This window comes from Acipenser ruthenus, chromosome 1 (assembly GCF_902713425.1).
Source record: "Acipenser ruthenus chromosome 1, fAciRut3.2 maternal haplotype, whole genome shotgun sequence".
NCBI lineage: Eukaryota > Metazoa > Chordata > Actinopteri > Acipenseriformes > Acipenseridae > Acipenser > Acipenser ruthenus.
In genome coordinates, this window is record NC_081189.1 from 20525467 (window position 1) to 20539925 (window position 14459).

Genomic DNA, 14459 nt, shown 5'->3' on the forward strand with positions numbered 1-14459 from the left:
TAATTAAACCCTGATTCACGTGGTATTAAACCCTTGAGGAAATGTGTTGGAAATATCCCTTTAATGTACCAAGAATGATGAAACACGATTAGCCTTTGGATTTAATTAATACAGAAAAAAGAAAAAAGGGACAGAAAACCTCAAAATGTTGAATGAAATAAAAGGGAATGCCTGTGTTTTCTAAATTACTAATACATTATTATTCATTTGTGGGGTTTTATCATTGGCACTTCATATTTGCTGGGTGGAGCCTGTCTTGTCTGTCCTGTATATTACCTGCGAAACAGAGTACATTAACATTTTAGTCGAGCAAGTTAATACCTGCACTTCACAGTCCCTCAGAGACGATGAACCTTAAAAGCACAGCTGTTCTTTTGACCATTCTGAGTGTTGTCACTGTCAATTCTGAAGGTATGATTATTTATTTTAAAAAATTTAAAAATCTGTGTTTTGTATATTACCAATATGTGTTAACATGTAGTGACATTATGGATTCTGCATATGGATAGCACTGTATAATAAATGCATTATTGTGTCTTTTTATAGATGTGGATATTATAGTCATTGAAAATACTAAAATGCATGCATTACACCTTATGGCATAATTGATTAAGATCCAGTGATGGACCGTAATATAATCATGCAAAGGAGTAGTCTCCATAACTAATAGCATTACTGTAAATGTACATGATCAGCTGTGCAGTTTAGATCCAAAACTCAGACTCTAGTATCACGTGCAGACTGATTCTATTTGTAGTCATTGTATTTATTGATCCTGTAGCTTCACTTGATCCACATCAAGATGAGACATACTGCATACAGTTGTGGTTCCAGTTTCAAATTTTCCATTTTGCATTTTCTTATGAATATTAATTCAATATATATATATAAAAACTGTAGTTAAAAAAAAAAAGTATTTGATTATCAGAAACAAGAAATATTTTTAACAACCATATACAGTAGGCAACATTACGGTGGCTTGTCGAGGCCATCAAAAAAAGATAAATAAACTTAGTTCTGTCGAGATCACGAGAAAACCATTCCGAGATTAACAAAATGATCATGAGATGGTTTTCTCGAGATCCTGATAATGATCTTGTGATCACAAGATGGTTTTCTTGAGATCCTGAGATAAATGATCCCATGATCACAAGATGGTTTTCTTGAGATCCTGACATAAATGATCTCCTGATCACGAAATGGTTTTCTCGAGATCTTGATAATGATCTTGTGATCACAAGATGTTTTTCTTGAGATCCTGAGATAAATGATCTTGTGATCACAAGATGTTTTTCTCGAGATCCTGACACAAATGATCTTGTAATCACAAGATAACGGAACAGTTTTCTCGAGATCCTGAGATAAATTATCTTGTGATCTTGACATAACAAAGGTTCATTTTTTTCGATGACCTCAACGAGCTGCCAGACAACATAGAAAATCAGTATGGGCAATATAATAAAGAAAAGCAAGACATTCCAGAGGTCGCACACACAATGGATTTGAAAATAAATAAATACAGAATGGAAATCATCACATACACATAAAGTGAGAATCACGGCAGACAATGCCGCTGTTTATTTATCTGAAACTCATAATGAAACTGCAAGTAAAAAAATGAGTCATGTCATTTCCAGTAAAATAATCAGAGTAACTACCACATTGTTTTCAGGTCAATACAATTGGAGGAATTATTGGAAAATATGTTCAATTAATTAAACATATAGCATGGATGTCAAGTCTCAAAGTTTACCTGTGAAACTCGTGTTTTTTCACAATTTTGACAGTCTTATGGCTGTGCAATGGATTCTCACGTTTGTGCATGAGCTTGTTATTGTTGTGAGGCTGTGAAACCCTTTATACATGATACAGCGGTAAATCCAATACAACTGTCCAAGTGTATTATTTCATTTTGGGGGAGTGGGTGTCCCCATGAAGAGGTGTGTGTTACCATTCTATATTCCTGTAGCTGCTAAGTAAACTCCTCCTTACTCCAAAGATAGAATTGCCTTGTTGTCTCAAACTGTTGGTTTGTCTGCGCAAGCCTTCTATGTTTCTGTACACAACATGTCATTACTCGGAGAGAGTCGAAGGAGAGGCTGTCAGACTGTCACTGTATATGCTCACATAGAAATTACCACAGAAGTAAAAGAGAAATGGACATCAATGAAAACTGAATTATTAAAGTCGAAAAATATAATGTTCTTTATGATGCCAGTGTCAGTGGTTATAAAGACAATAAAAAGAAAGACGCCATATGGTAAGAAATAGCAGAACAATTGGAAATTGATAGTATGTCTGTCTCTCTTTAGTTTACCTTAATTTTAGTCAAAGTGAAGGGGAGCGTTGTATTTCTGTAAAATGACGCTTCTTTGTTTTAATAATGTTGACCAATAATAATAATCACATTCACACACTAACTGAGAAGATTTTATTACAACTGAAAAGCAATAAAAGTATATTATATTAAACTAGTTTTCTCAGTCTTTACAAATAAATACTTGTAGATGTATCATTTTTTAGTAATTTACATGTTAAGCCAGATCACATATAAACGTGCACTGTTAAATGTCATTTTTGTAGTCTGTGGTGTACCCAGACTAATTCTTTGTTTTATTTATTTTATTTCGTCTCCACAAAAGGAGCAAAAGCAGACAGTATTTTCTTTTCATGACTAGCTACAGTTGTGTTTTTTGTTTTAGGTCCTCGTGCTGTATTCGTGTTGTTTGCTTTGCTCATGGTGTGCATAGCCCTTAAGTCTAGGTCAGTGGCATAAGTTGTCAGCCATGTGCAAAAATCTTGCGTATTAGATCATCATCTGTCTATCCATTCCTGCCACAACTCCAAATCTCTCACACATTTTTTGTTCTGTTTCTTGCTTTTCTTTCTGATTGCTCTGCTCCTGTTTCTTGCATCTCCATTCTTATTTTAACCTTTGAAATATGTATTGGTAACATGTTCAGTATAATACAGATTCATATTCTAATTAGACGCTGTGTCAAAAACCATCATTTAAAACAGAGCCCTCCCTGCCTGAACTCGCGTGCACTCGAGATGTTGCTTGTTATAACCATGCAACTGGAGCACAAAAAGTCTGAATGGCAGCATCAAAACACAGCCCAGCAGTGAGAGATAAAACCAGACATGTAAGATGCACAGCTTCCAGACATTAATAATAATAATAATAATAATAATAATAATAATAATAATAATAATAATAATAATTTCTTCTTTCAGCTAAACTTATTAGCTGTTGTACAGAGACAGCATCTTACATCCCATGGAATATTCTGAGAAAAGTGACAAGAATTGAAATGCAGAAAGAAGATGGCTTGTGTGACATTAAAGCTGCAGTGTGAGTAAGAGGTGAAAGTTCAGTACAGGTTGTTTCAGAAGTTTGGAATCGTTGGCTGTTGACAGTTATTCATCTTTGGAGGACACAGCCTGCATTATACTATAACACTGTTTACTTTGTTACAAGAATTTCCAGAGCAATTCTTCTCTGTTTTATTTGTTTTTAAATGATTATATAATGATGATTGATGATTAGTATTACTATTACATAAACATATACTAGTGTGTTAATTAGTAATATAGATCCAGTTAAGCTTTCCCTATGCTAGAATAAATAAAGTACTGTTTAAAAACAAGCCCTGAAAAGACATGTTTGAGCTGTTTAAACATGCCAGATCTACTCATTTCTGGCTGCAAATTAAGTCACATTAATGTGACAAAGTTTTCCCTGAAGCAAATTGACTTTATTATTTTGCCAGTAAATGTACAGCATGCATCACTGGATATTCTGGATTGTAAATCTGGTTCCCACAAAGACTGATGTGTAATGATAATATAACAGAGAAGGTTAACCCACCAGCTGCACTGGCTACTTCTGCATTACGGATCAAGTTAAATGCGGACAATATTATGCCATACAAGTGTGTAAACCTTTTTACTTAATACCTTTTTACTTGAACTTTAACTGTTACTAATATGTACAGTTAAACATGCACTGTCTTATTATTATTACAATCACATTATAGGAATACTTATATTCTTTGAATTTGTATTATTTTTTATTTTTTTTATTTATAAATTTAGAGTTTCCAATTAATTTACCCCCAATTTTCTCCCCAGTTTCGATTGTCCAATTACTTTCCCTCACTGCAGCAATTCCCCACACAGCTCAGAAAACTGAAGGTCAGTGGGATCCCATGACCAAACCAATTGCCTTTTACACCCAAGAAGAGAACATATGTCTGCAAGCTACTGCTCTCTGGAGGACAAAGGCCAGCCCTGCAGGTTTCTGCTTGAGCTGACCTGGCCAGTAGGGTCCGCTGTAGCGCAATGAGGAGAAACAGTCCCTGCCCCCTAGCCCGCAGGATCGCCAGAGGCAATGTGACACATGTGTGTCATTGATCATTCTGCGTCCATGGATATTTAACATGTTTAATAAATTATATTACATTTTGGGAAATCTCTAAGAAAGCCAGAGCAAGGTGATTTCTGTAATCAGGCCAGTATAACAATGATGATTGGCAATGATAAACAATCATTTTGTCTGAGGTTTTCCATTGAAAATCAAAAAAAAAAAAAAAAAAAAGAAATGTAACATACTGTTTAACAAACTGGCATGACATACATATTTTTACAGTATATGTAGTCTGCTGTACTACCTATCCAATGCTGCACAGCCTTCTCTGTTGTGAAACCTTTTTTAATCAGGTAAATACATTATTTAGTTAATCAACCAGCAGCTACACAAAGAGTACTGAACTGCTATTTTTGATCTGTTACAGAATCCATGTGAATGGGAAAAAACTGTGTTTGGATCCAGATATCAAGACAATTAAAAAGTGGATCAAAATGAAGAACCAGAGGAAATACAGAAGAGGCATTTTCTAAACTACCATATCTCACTGACAGCAGACAGCAATGAAACCTGATGAAGAGCAGGATTGAAGTTAGACTTCAGTCTAAATGTCATAATCGCTCACAGTTTATTAAAATGCTTTATAAGATACATTTAATTATTTGCTTAGCCACTGAATTGCAACACTTGAATGCCTAAACAGTTCTGGACTCTCACAGTCAGTGAAGGTCATTCACCTAAAAGAAATCTCTAAGTTGCAGAAAACACATATGTGAAATGTTAAGTAGTCCACTGAGTTAGTAGTTAGCTGTATACTGAAGGTCTGAATCATGAACGGGGCCAAAAAATTAAACAGTACTTATTAGTAGAATTTCACACAGTAATGTGAAAAAGTATTACACTACATATAATGTAGATAACTGTATAAAAAAGTAAACAGAATAAACTTGCCTAAATTTGATTTAGTTATGACACAAACTACTTAAGAAACTTTTTACTGAATTAGAGGTGTGTCACATTGTGATGACATCATCACACCTGGTGAAAAATGATAAGCTTGGATCAGGATATATGGTACATACACTAGTTATCACCTGGAAATACCTTATTGAATGACATAATAACCAAAAAAAATAAAATAAAAAAAGTATCTGTAAGTATATGTTGCTGGTTTTAGGTATGGTGTAAGTGGGTGTACCAGTATCATAACATTTTAAACATTTATTTGTAAAACTGACTGCATGGTATATCACTAAATATTGTCTATGATACATGCCAATGCTTTCTTTTTCTAAAACTATACACTAATGTTTATTTTTTCATCAAAATATACTAATAATACTATTTTAAATATAAATATCTGTCCAAAAAGAATGTTGCTTTTGTTTTCATTAAGATTTTAGATTTAATATCTCTTACAAACAACACAATGCATAACATGTTCACTTTGTTATGTTTTCATATTTTTATATTTGGTATCAAAGGTGTAAAATATATGCTGGTATGGATGGACCTTGTGAACCAAAGAGGGTTATTTCTCCCCTTGGGTCATTTAGTATTTTTTTTGTTGGAAGGGGTTTGTGACAGGCTGGTGGTGGTGGTGATGTCAGCATCCAGGAAGCAGTACACAACACAAAAGCAGGACTATTGGGCATAAACTGCGTGGTTACACAGTATATTTATTAAATAATCAAAAGCAACAAAATAAAGACTTTCCAAACACAAACAAAAAGGCACAAGGGCCAAAACAAAACAAACATAAACAAGTACCTAAAATGTCTCACAATAAAGGTAGCAATCGTCTTCCTTGTCTGTCTGTCTGTTCAAACATACTCCTACTCTCGAACGAGACAAAGGATTTCTCCTTGCTTTTATAGTTTGTGGCTGGAGCCCAATTAACCAATAATTAACAATTACATAATTAAGGCTCAAGCCACATTCTCACATGTATTTTGACAGGGAGGGATTTAATCCCCTCTCTGCCAATCCAAACTCAACAATACTAAATAGCGGACAGCTTTCGTCTGCCCGCATATAAACAAATAATGCAAACATAATACAATATTTAAAAAGAACAAAGAAATAAAACACCAAAAATAATAACAATACAGTGCACAGGGTTCTTTACAGCAATTCATTTATTGGCTTGAAACAAGCTTTCGAATGGTACTAACGTTATTTGTCTATGTCAGGATACAAATCTTTGCACCAGCCATGTTCTAAATTGTTTAATTGAACCAATCAAACATCCATCCAGGTCTAAGAGTAGTTCACTTTTTTAAAAAACTGGAATGGAATGACCCTCCTGGTAAGGAATTAGGTACACCTAGACTAGGTCACCTCTCACAAGAAGGAAACTGAGGTCAAAAGTTAACAGAATTACATTTCTGCAGACAGTTCTTCATCATGAGGTGCAAAAGCTCTTATTTTGCATGCACTCAATACCCACAGTGCACTGGAACATCAACCACAAAGAGTGGAATAACCTCCCTAGAAGTGTGTCCACTTGATCTGAAATTAATCTATAACAAGAGAGGTACCGTATGTTATCAATGTCAATACAGAACCAAGCTCACTATATCATTTACTCTGGTATAGTATGCTGTTCTGCTTAAACGCTGAATTGTAACAAATGAATGACTTAGTGAAACCAGTAAAGGTCATTCACCCACAGCTAATTAATATATCAATAAATAAAATACATTTGCACATTGTATTGTTAAGAATAAATAAAGCACATAAAGTGTTTTAAGTCTGAACAAGGCTGGGCTGTTTAGTGATGGACCGGAAATGTTATTCAGTGTTCGATTGCAGTGCGATACAAAACCTGCCAAAGATAAATGATTCAGACTTGTAGACTTTTGTAGGCTGTCCCGTGAATTGGCCAGGCAGGTCAGACATAACTCGTTATTCGTTCTAATTTATTTATTTTATTATTATTATTTTTTTAACAGCACAGTTAATGCAACAATCTACATATTCTTTATCTGTTTTACAATAACTTCAGTGCTGCCCCCCATGACATCTCACTCCATACGGATGCTTTTTCTATTGGTTTGGTGGTATTCCCCAGAAATAATAATAAAAAAAAACTTCTTCCAGAGCTTAAATCCACAGCCTTACTTGAAGTATTATCTATTGTCGTCACAGCATATTTTTGGGGCTCAGTTTGGCAGAAAAATCTATCTTAATCTTTTGTGATAATCAATCTACTGTTCATATTAATAAAGGTCATTCCTCTATAATTATTCAATTTCGTTGTCGGCTAGTCTGGATTTCAGTTATCAATAATTTTATTTTGAAAGCCTAACACCTTCCAGGTATCACTAATAAACAATGCTGATGCTCTTTCTCGTTTACAGATCGCTCAATTCAAATGTCCGGCTCTCTCAGCTCAACCTTTTCCTCCACCCATTCCTCCATTCAGCAAACCGGTTTTCAACTAAATTCATACATTTGCAATCTTCTGTCTTCAGCTCATTTCTAAAGCTGGTCTTCCTCCCCAATCATATTCTCCCATTCATTCCATACAGGTGCAGCAACATCAGCAGCCAAAGTTAAAATCAACCAGTCCTACCTCAGCAGTGGATTCTTACATTCGCTCTTCTCTCCTTGATAGTATTTCCGCTCAACAAGTGTTGCTAGCATGCCTGGAGTGGGGGCCATCACCAGAGGTTTCCTCCCACAGAGGTGGGGTTTTTCCTCTCCGTCGAGCGGATATATATCCAAAACAAAGAATAAAACCCTTTTGTGCACTGCAATGCTTCAGTTCCCACAGAGGTGCTGACCAATATATGGTAATGTCCATAATATAAGCAAATGTATCTGTCGATTCACGCCAACCAACCGGGAATTATCAAACCAGCCTTATTTCCTTATGGCTCAGGACTGTAGAGCCAAAACTTGGTCTCACTCTTTGTGATTTGTCTTAATGATCCACACAACACAGAAGTCCAAAATTAATTTCATTTTTGTTAAACAAACATTTAAAAATACAGTATATTTAAAAAAAAACTGCTGCGTCCACACCGCGTTTCGACTACAAGAGTCTTCGTCAGGTGGTGAACATTCCCGGCTGGTTGTCGGGAATTGACAGAGACAATCTCTCTCTCTCTCTCTCTCTCTCTCTCTCTCTCTCTCTCTCTCTCTCTCTCCTCTCTCTCTCTCTCTCTCTCTCTCTCCCTCTCTCTCTATCTCTCTCTCTATATATATATATATATATATAATTGTAATTAATCACTAACTTTCTTTTCTAAGTAACAGTTTTCTCCCCTCTTTGCATTGGTGGCGCAGTTGCAGGGAGCCGGGGGTCCTCATTTGGGGGCAAGTGAAGCTCACGTCTCGACCTTAGAGGCCAACTACGTTGCATCGCCCTCCGAATCTAATCTATTCATTTGCACCTATGCCAGTCTCCCCCTTCAGAGAGCAAGCTGCTCCCAACTTTAGAGCTAGTCATTTGACTCACTTATCGAAGGTGGCTCTTACAGCTGTGTGTGTGTGGCGGCGGGGGGGGGGGTGTCTGGACCTCTTTATGTGTTTATTTCTTATTCTCTTTTCCAGTACTTTTGCTCTCCATGCGTAGATCGCGAGGCTCTACGTGCTGCCTCGGAGCGTCAGCTGAGTCTGACCTCTCTCGACTAGAATTACATAGTAAGCAAGTGAGACCTTTTACGTCCTTCTATCCTTCCTTGGTTTCCCCTTGGGGGAAGTCCTCGTTTCCCAGCCTTGGAGATAAAAGCACTTGTATGAACAATTGTACATTTTATTCTTATACAATATTCTTCGTATTCATCAATATTAATTGTCAATTCACAATCTCAAACTGCTCAGCACAGACAAGGTTGTCTTCTTTATATGTTTGAATTCTAAATATTTCAATTTATTTAATATTCATGTGTTATAGTGAACAACCACAAGAGGGCGCTACACACTCAGTTTTTGACATTTCCACCCTCTGTCAAAGTTACAGACCAGCTGACAGATAATGGGTTCAGTCAGTTTATATTAGAGCTAAAAAGAAAAATATTAAAAATAATTTAAACAATCATGCAAGTGATATGTAGCTGTAAGCATCCAAGCATTCTACAGAACTTGTAATACCTAATATAGCAATACAAGTCTTTTGTTTTCAGATATTATCATAACAATCAGAACATACAAATCATTGGTGATGGTGAAATAGAGAAAGTCAAATTCCTTTTTATTAAGTGGTCAATTTATAGATATAACAATGCATAAGCATTAGAGTCTTCTCTGGTAGAAAACATTTCTCCTAGTTACACATATGTTTTCTTAATAAAAATGTATATATGTAACATGACTTAATCTCAAGCTTTTAAAACTGTATTTCACAGGGATGCTGTACAAAACTCCTAATACGGTAAATCAGAGGCAATGTATGAATCTTTTCTGATTTTCAGTTCAGAACCACTGATTTGGAATCCAGAAGACTTTAGCACCTTTTTTTTAAATCAGATAAAATGTGCTCTTGATATACAAATCTGAACCCCTCTGCTTAACGAATCAGTACCACCACCGACTTATAAAGGGAAACCCAACTCAAGCCCGTCCCCAGAAGCCTGTTCACTGGCTGGAAACATTTGTTTTCATCAAGAGAATATTTTACAGGTGTCCTGGCCGGGTCCATTCCAGGCTGTTAAGTTGTTCAGTGTATTTTGTTTATAGTAAAGAATGATGCCCTGTATGACTGCATTTAGTTGCTCTTATTAAGTGAGATCCCTCTAAAGATCTCCTTTCCAGACTTGTTCTCTGTTATGAACATCCCTGCATTTGTAGCATATTTATTACCCTCTGCTGTAATGCCACTATAAAAATCCAGAGATGAAGCAGGTTTGTATGTTCAAGGGTGGCAGGATTTAGATCCGCAGCTGTTTAGATCACTGACAGCACAAGCACAAAATGAGACCAGGTGGGGAATTAGGAAAAGTGTAGGGAGCCATCAACTGCTCTAGCCTTCCACCTTTGAAATGCATTGAAAGAGCCCTCTGACCTGAAGTGCTTCTAATTCATTAAGCAGCAAATTAATTAAAAAAAAAAAAAATCATCACTGTCTTTCAATAAAGACAGACAGAAACAAATGATGTAGTGCTTAAAGTATCTCTGGACAATAATTAATTATTTCGTAACAAGTCTGATAATATTTTGCTACGAATCTCTTTACCATGTTAGTTTGGTTTAAGAACAGCAGTAAAATATCTCCTGTCACATTAGGATTTACAGCCACTTATCCAATTGAACTGGATACATTTCTGTACCTCTCAGCTTTAATGAAATATTTTGAAAAAACTATAGTAAAGACCCCTCCCCCAACAGCTTGCCATACATATGCTATTTGTAACCCCCATGGGAACTCAATGGCTGGGAGGCTGGCAGGGATTCACAGCAGAAGAGAATGATTACTAAACAGTAAACAATGTTGGGGTCTCCCTAAGGAGTTTGTCCATTAGCTGGCCCACTTGTAGAATGCTCTCTTGATTGTATTTTGTGATGCTGGTCCCAGAAGGAAAGGTTCAACAGCTCTCAACAGCTGCTTCCTTTGCTATCAATTAGCACAGAAAAAGAAAATAGCCTCAGGGCATCACAGAGTTTAAAAAAAAACGGAATTAAAATTTGAAAACTGAAATAATTTTTATTATAATTGGAGGCCATTAAAAGAGTATGATATAGGAGCAACCAATTAAAAAAAGAATTACAAACAGACCTCTGTTTACCCGATATTATACAATGACAATGTTTAAGTAAAAAACAATCAAACATTTGAGTTGTGTGCTTAGAAAAATATGCAATTTTTATACTGGATGCAGCCAACCAAGTCATCTGTAACTTTAAAGGTAGACAGCATTTAAATTCAGTTGTGAACTTTCACTATTTTCTGATCCAGGTCTTAAGCCACTCCCTTCTTTGAACATGCGCAGCATCCCTCCGGCACTATGTCCTCTGGTCCTGGGGCCTTAGCTGCTCTTAGGCTAGTTACTATTTGCTGGACTCTCCACAGGGCTTTTTTTTAATAACGTGTGGACCAAAATTGAAAGCAATGTCCTCAGCAGTGCACAGCATTGCAACCTCATCATAACCCCTTTGTACTTAAAGCCAAGAATGACATTGCCTCCAGTTCCACACACTGCATGGGGCAAGTCAGCTGGAACATCAAGCTCTTAAATGGGCCTGTTCTAGTTTGGTAAAACTCACCTGAATACTAGTTTACGTAATTCGTTAAGCCAACATTTAATTAATTCACTATGAACATAGTCCTCTCCTGTTATAACTGGCAGAGGAGACAGAAAACTGAGATAAAATAGTGTTTACTTTTCTGTTGTAATAAAGTTGCATTTAAACAAACTTTGTTCTACAGTAACAATGTAAAAAGGGTCCAACTCAGCTGTATGAGCTAATGAGCGCCCAGCTGGCTAACCTCAGGAATCCTGTTAATCTGAAATTAACAGGATTTTGAAAAAACTATAGTAAAGTATAGTAAACTATAGTAAAGACCCCTCCCCCAACAGCTTGCCATACATATGCTATTTGTAACCCCCATGGGAACTCAATGGCTGGGAGGCTGGCAGGGATTCACAGCAGAAGAGAATGATTACTAAACAGTAAACAATGTTGGGGTCTCCCTAAGGAGTTTGTCCATTAGCTGGCCCACTTGTAGAATGCTCTCTTGATTGTATTTTGTGATGCTGGTCCCAGAAGGAAAGGTTCAACAGCTCTCAACAGCTGCTTCCTTTGCTATCAATTAGCACAGAAAAAGAAAATAGCCTCAGGGCATCACAGAGTTTAAAAAAAAACGGAATTAAAATTTGAAAACTGAAATAATTTTTATTATAATTGGAGGCCATTAAAAGAGTATGATATAGGAGCAACCAATTAAAAAAAGAATTACAAACAGACCTCTGTTTACCCGATATTATACAATGACAATGTTTAAGTAAAAAACAATCAAACATTTGAGTTGTGTGCTTAGAAAAATATGCAATTTTTATACTGGATGCAGCCAACCAAGTCATCTGTAACTTTAAAGGTAGACAGCATTTAAATTCAGTTGTGAACTTTCACTATTTTCTGATCCAGGTCTTAAGCCACTCCCTTCTTTGAACATGCGCAGCATCCCTCCGGCACTATGTCCTCTGGTCCTGGGGCCTTAGCTGCTCTTAGGCTAGTTACTATTTGCTGGACTCTCCACAGGGCTTTTTTTTAATAACGTGTGGACCAAAATTGAAAGCAATGTCCTCAGCAGTGCACAGCATTGCAACCTCATCATAACCCCTTTGTACTTAAAGCCAAGAATGACATTGCCTCCAGTTCCACACACTGCATGGGGCAAGTCAGCTGGAACATCAAGCTCTTAAATGGGCCTGTTCTAGTTTGGTAAAACTCACCTGAATACTAGTTTACGTAATTCGTTAAGCCAACATTTAATTAATTCACTATGAACATAGTCCTCTCCTGTTATAACTGGCAGAGGAGACAGAAAACTGAGATAAAATAGTGTTTACTTTTCTGTTGTAATAAAGTTGCATTTAAACAAACTTTGTTCTACAGTAACAATGTAAAAAGGGTCCAACTCAGCTGTATGAGCTAATGAGCGCCCAGCTGGCTAACCTCAGGAATCCTGTTAATCTGAAATTCAAGCATCAATAACACAAGAGCATTCACCTTCACAATTTATAGATGTTCTTGTAAAAAAAAAAAAAAAAACTGGTGTGTGTTCTGAACTTTACAGACCTTACAGCTCCAAGGCACATGAAGGAAATAAAGACCTCTATTGTAACCTGAACAGGTCTGTTTCATTGAGACGTGGAACGTTTTCCCTCCTTGAATCATTCCAATGAGCTCAGTTTAGCATTGGATAAGTATTTCAATCTCTATGCTGTACATTCTTGTGTCTCACTTTTTTGTGTGATTCACATGATTCAGGTTTCTTCACAGTTCTTCCATGTGTTTTTTTTGTTCCTACTTTACTAGTTAAATTGTTTTGTAATATACAGTACTAGACATTGTCTTATTCTTGGATCACATTAACTGCCCATATAATAGTTTTATGTTTCTTGCTAATCTGAACCCTTATAGACCACACTGACCCATAATCTGAACCATGATATCATAATGAAATCATGAAATCCATGCTGATATGAACTGTAGAAATACTGTACAGTATACTATTAATTGTAGGCAATGATTGTGTAACATTTTTACAGCAGTCTCTGTATGTTGTATTCAAAGGGATATTAAAGATTTTTTAAATTAAATATAAGTAACATAAATTATAAAACAAAGACTGCAAAAAGCATTTCTACATATTAAAATCGCTACTTCAAACAAATCACCAATCTCAACATTCATAGTTCAATTCCATCCTTCGTCATTTATCTATACAAATCTGTTCAAAATAAGGTCATAAAATGTACCTGTCGTGCACTTCTATTTGCTACATAGGTCTCCCATTGCAGTATTTTAATTTTAAAATGTGATAACTGGTACTATTCTAGGTTCAATAAAATTCTCAGTTTCCTCTCAGGAAGTCTGTTACTATTTACACTTCCTGGGTCATTTCACCATAGCAGCATCTTTGGGGTCAAAGCATGAAACTGGCTACAAGGCATATCTGTCATTAGGCGAAACAGCTGGTTGGTTAGTGACAGAAAAAAAGGTGTTGAAGGGTGTGAGACAATTTCACTTCAAGTGAAATGACCTAGGAAGTACAACACTATTTGAAATCAAGGCTGGCAAGTAAAGAATGCTTTTATCTACAGTAGTGTAGTAGCAGATATCATGTTTTGAATAGAAACAAACCCATTTGTTGTATCATATCTTCAAGCTGCACATTTGAGACCTTTGTAATGAATAGATGTGCACAACAGTATGGAATTATTTTGTTAGCAACAACCACTTTAAACGAGCTACAGTAAGTTGATCTCAATGACATTATCAGAAAACCTCCAGGGTTCAATAATAAACTGCAGTACACTTTCAACCCCCAAGAGAATGGTTATGGGTCTGTGAGGGGGCCAAGGCCAAGATGTTAAACAAAAAATACAAAATGAAAGTCACCTAACAGCAGGGGTTTTAA

At 36.2% G+C, this 14459-nt stretch overlaps 1 long non-coding RNA gene across 1 annotated transcript; it reads left to right on the plus strand.

The window, feature by feature from the left end:
• Nucleotides 1-309: 309 nt before the first annotated feature.
• Nucleotides 310-3348, plus strand: LOC117400820 (uncharacterized). The gene is made up of 3 exons (XR_009325883.1): nucleotides 310-411; nucleotides 3022-3146; nucleotides 3238-3348. It is a non-coding gene; the product is annotated as an uncharacterized LOC117400820 (long non-coding RNA).
• The last annotated feature ends 11111 nt before the right edge of the window (nucleotides 3349-14459 follow it).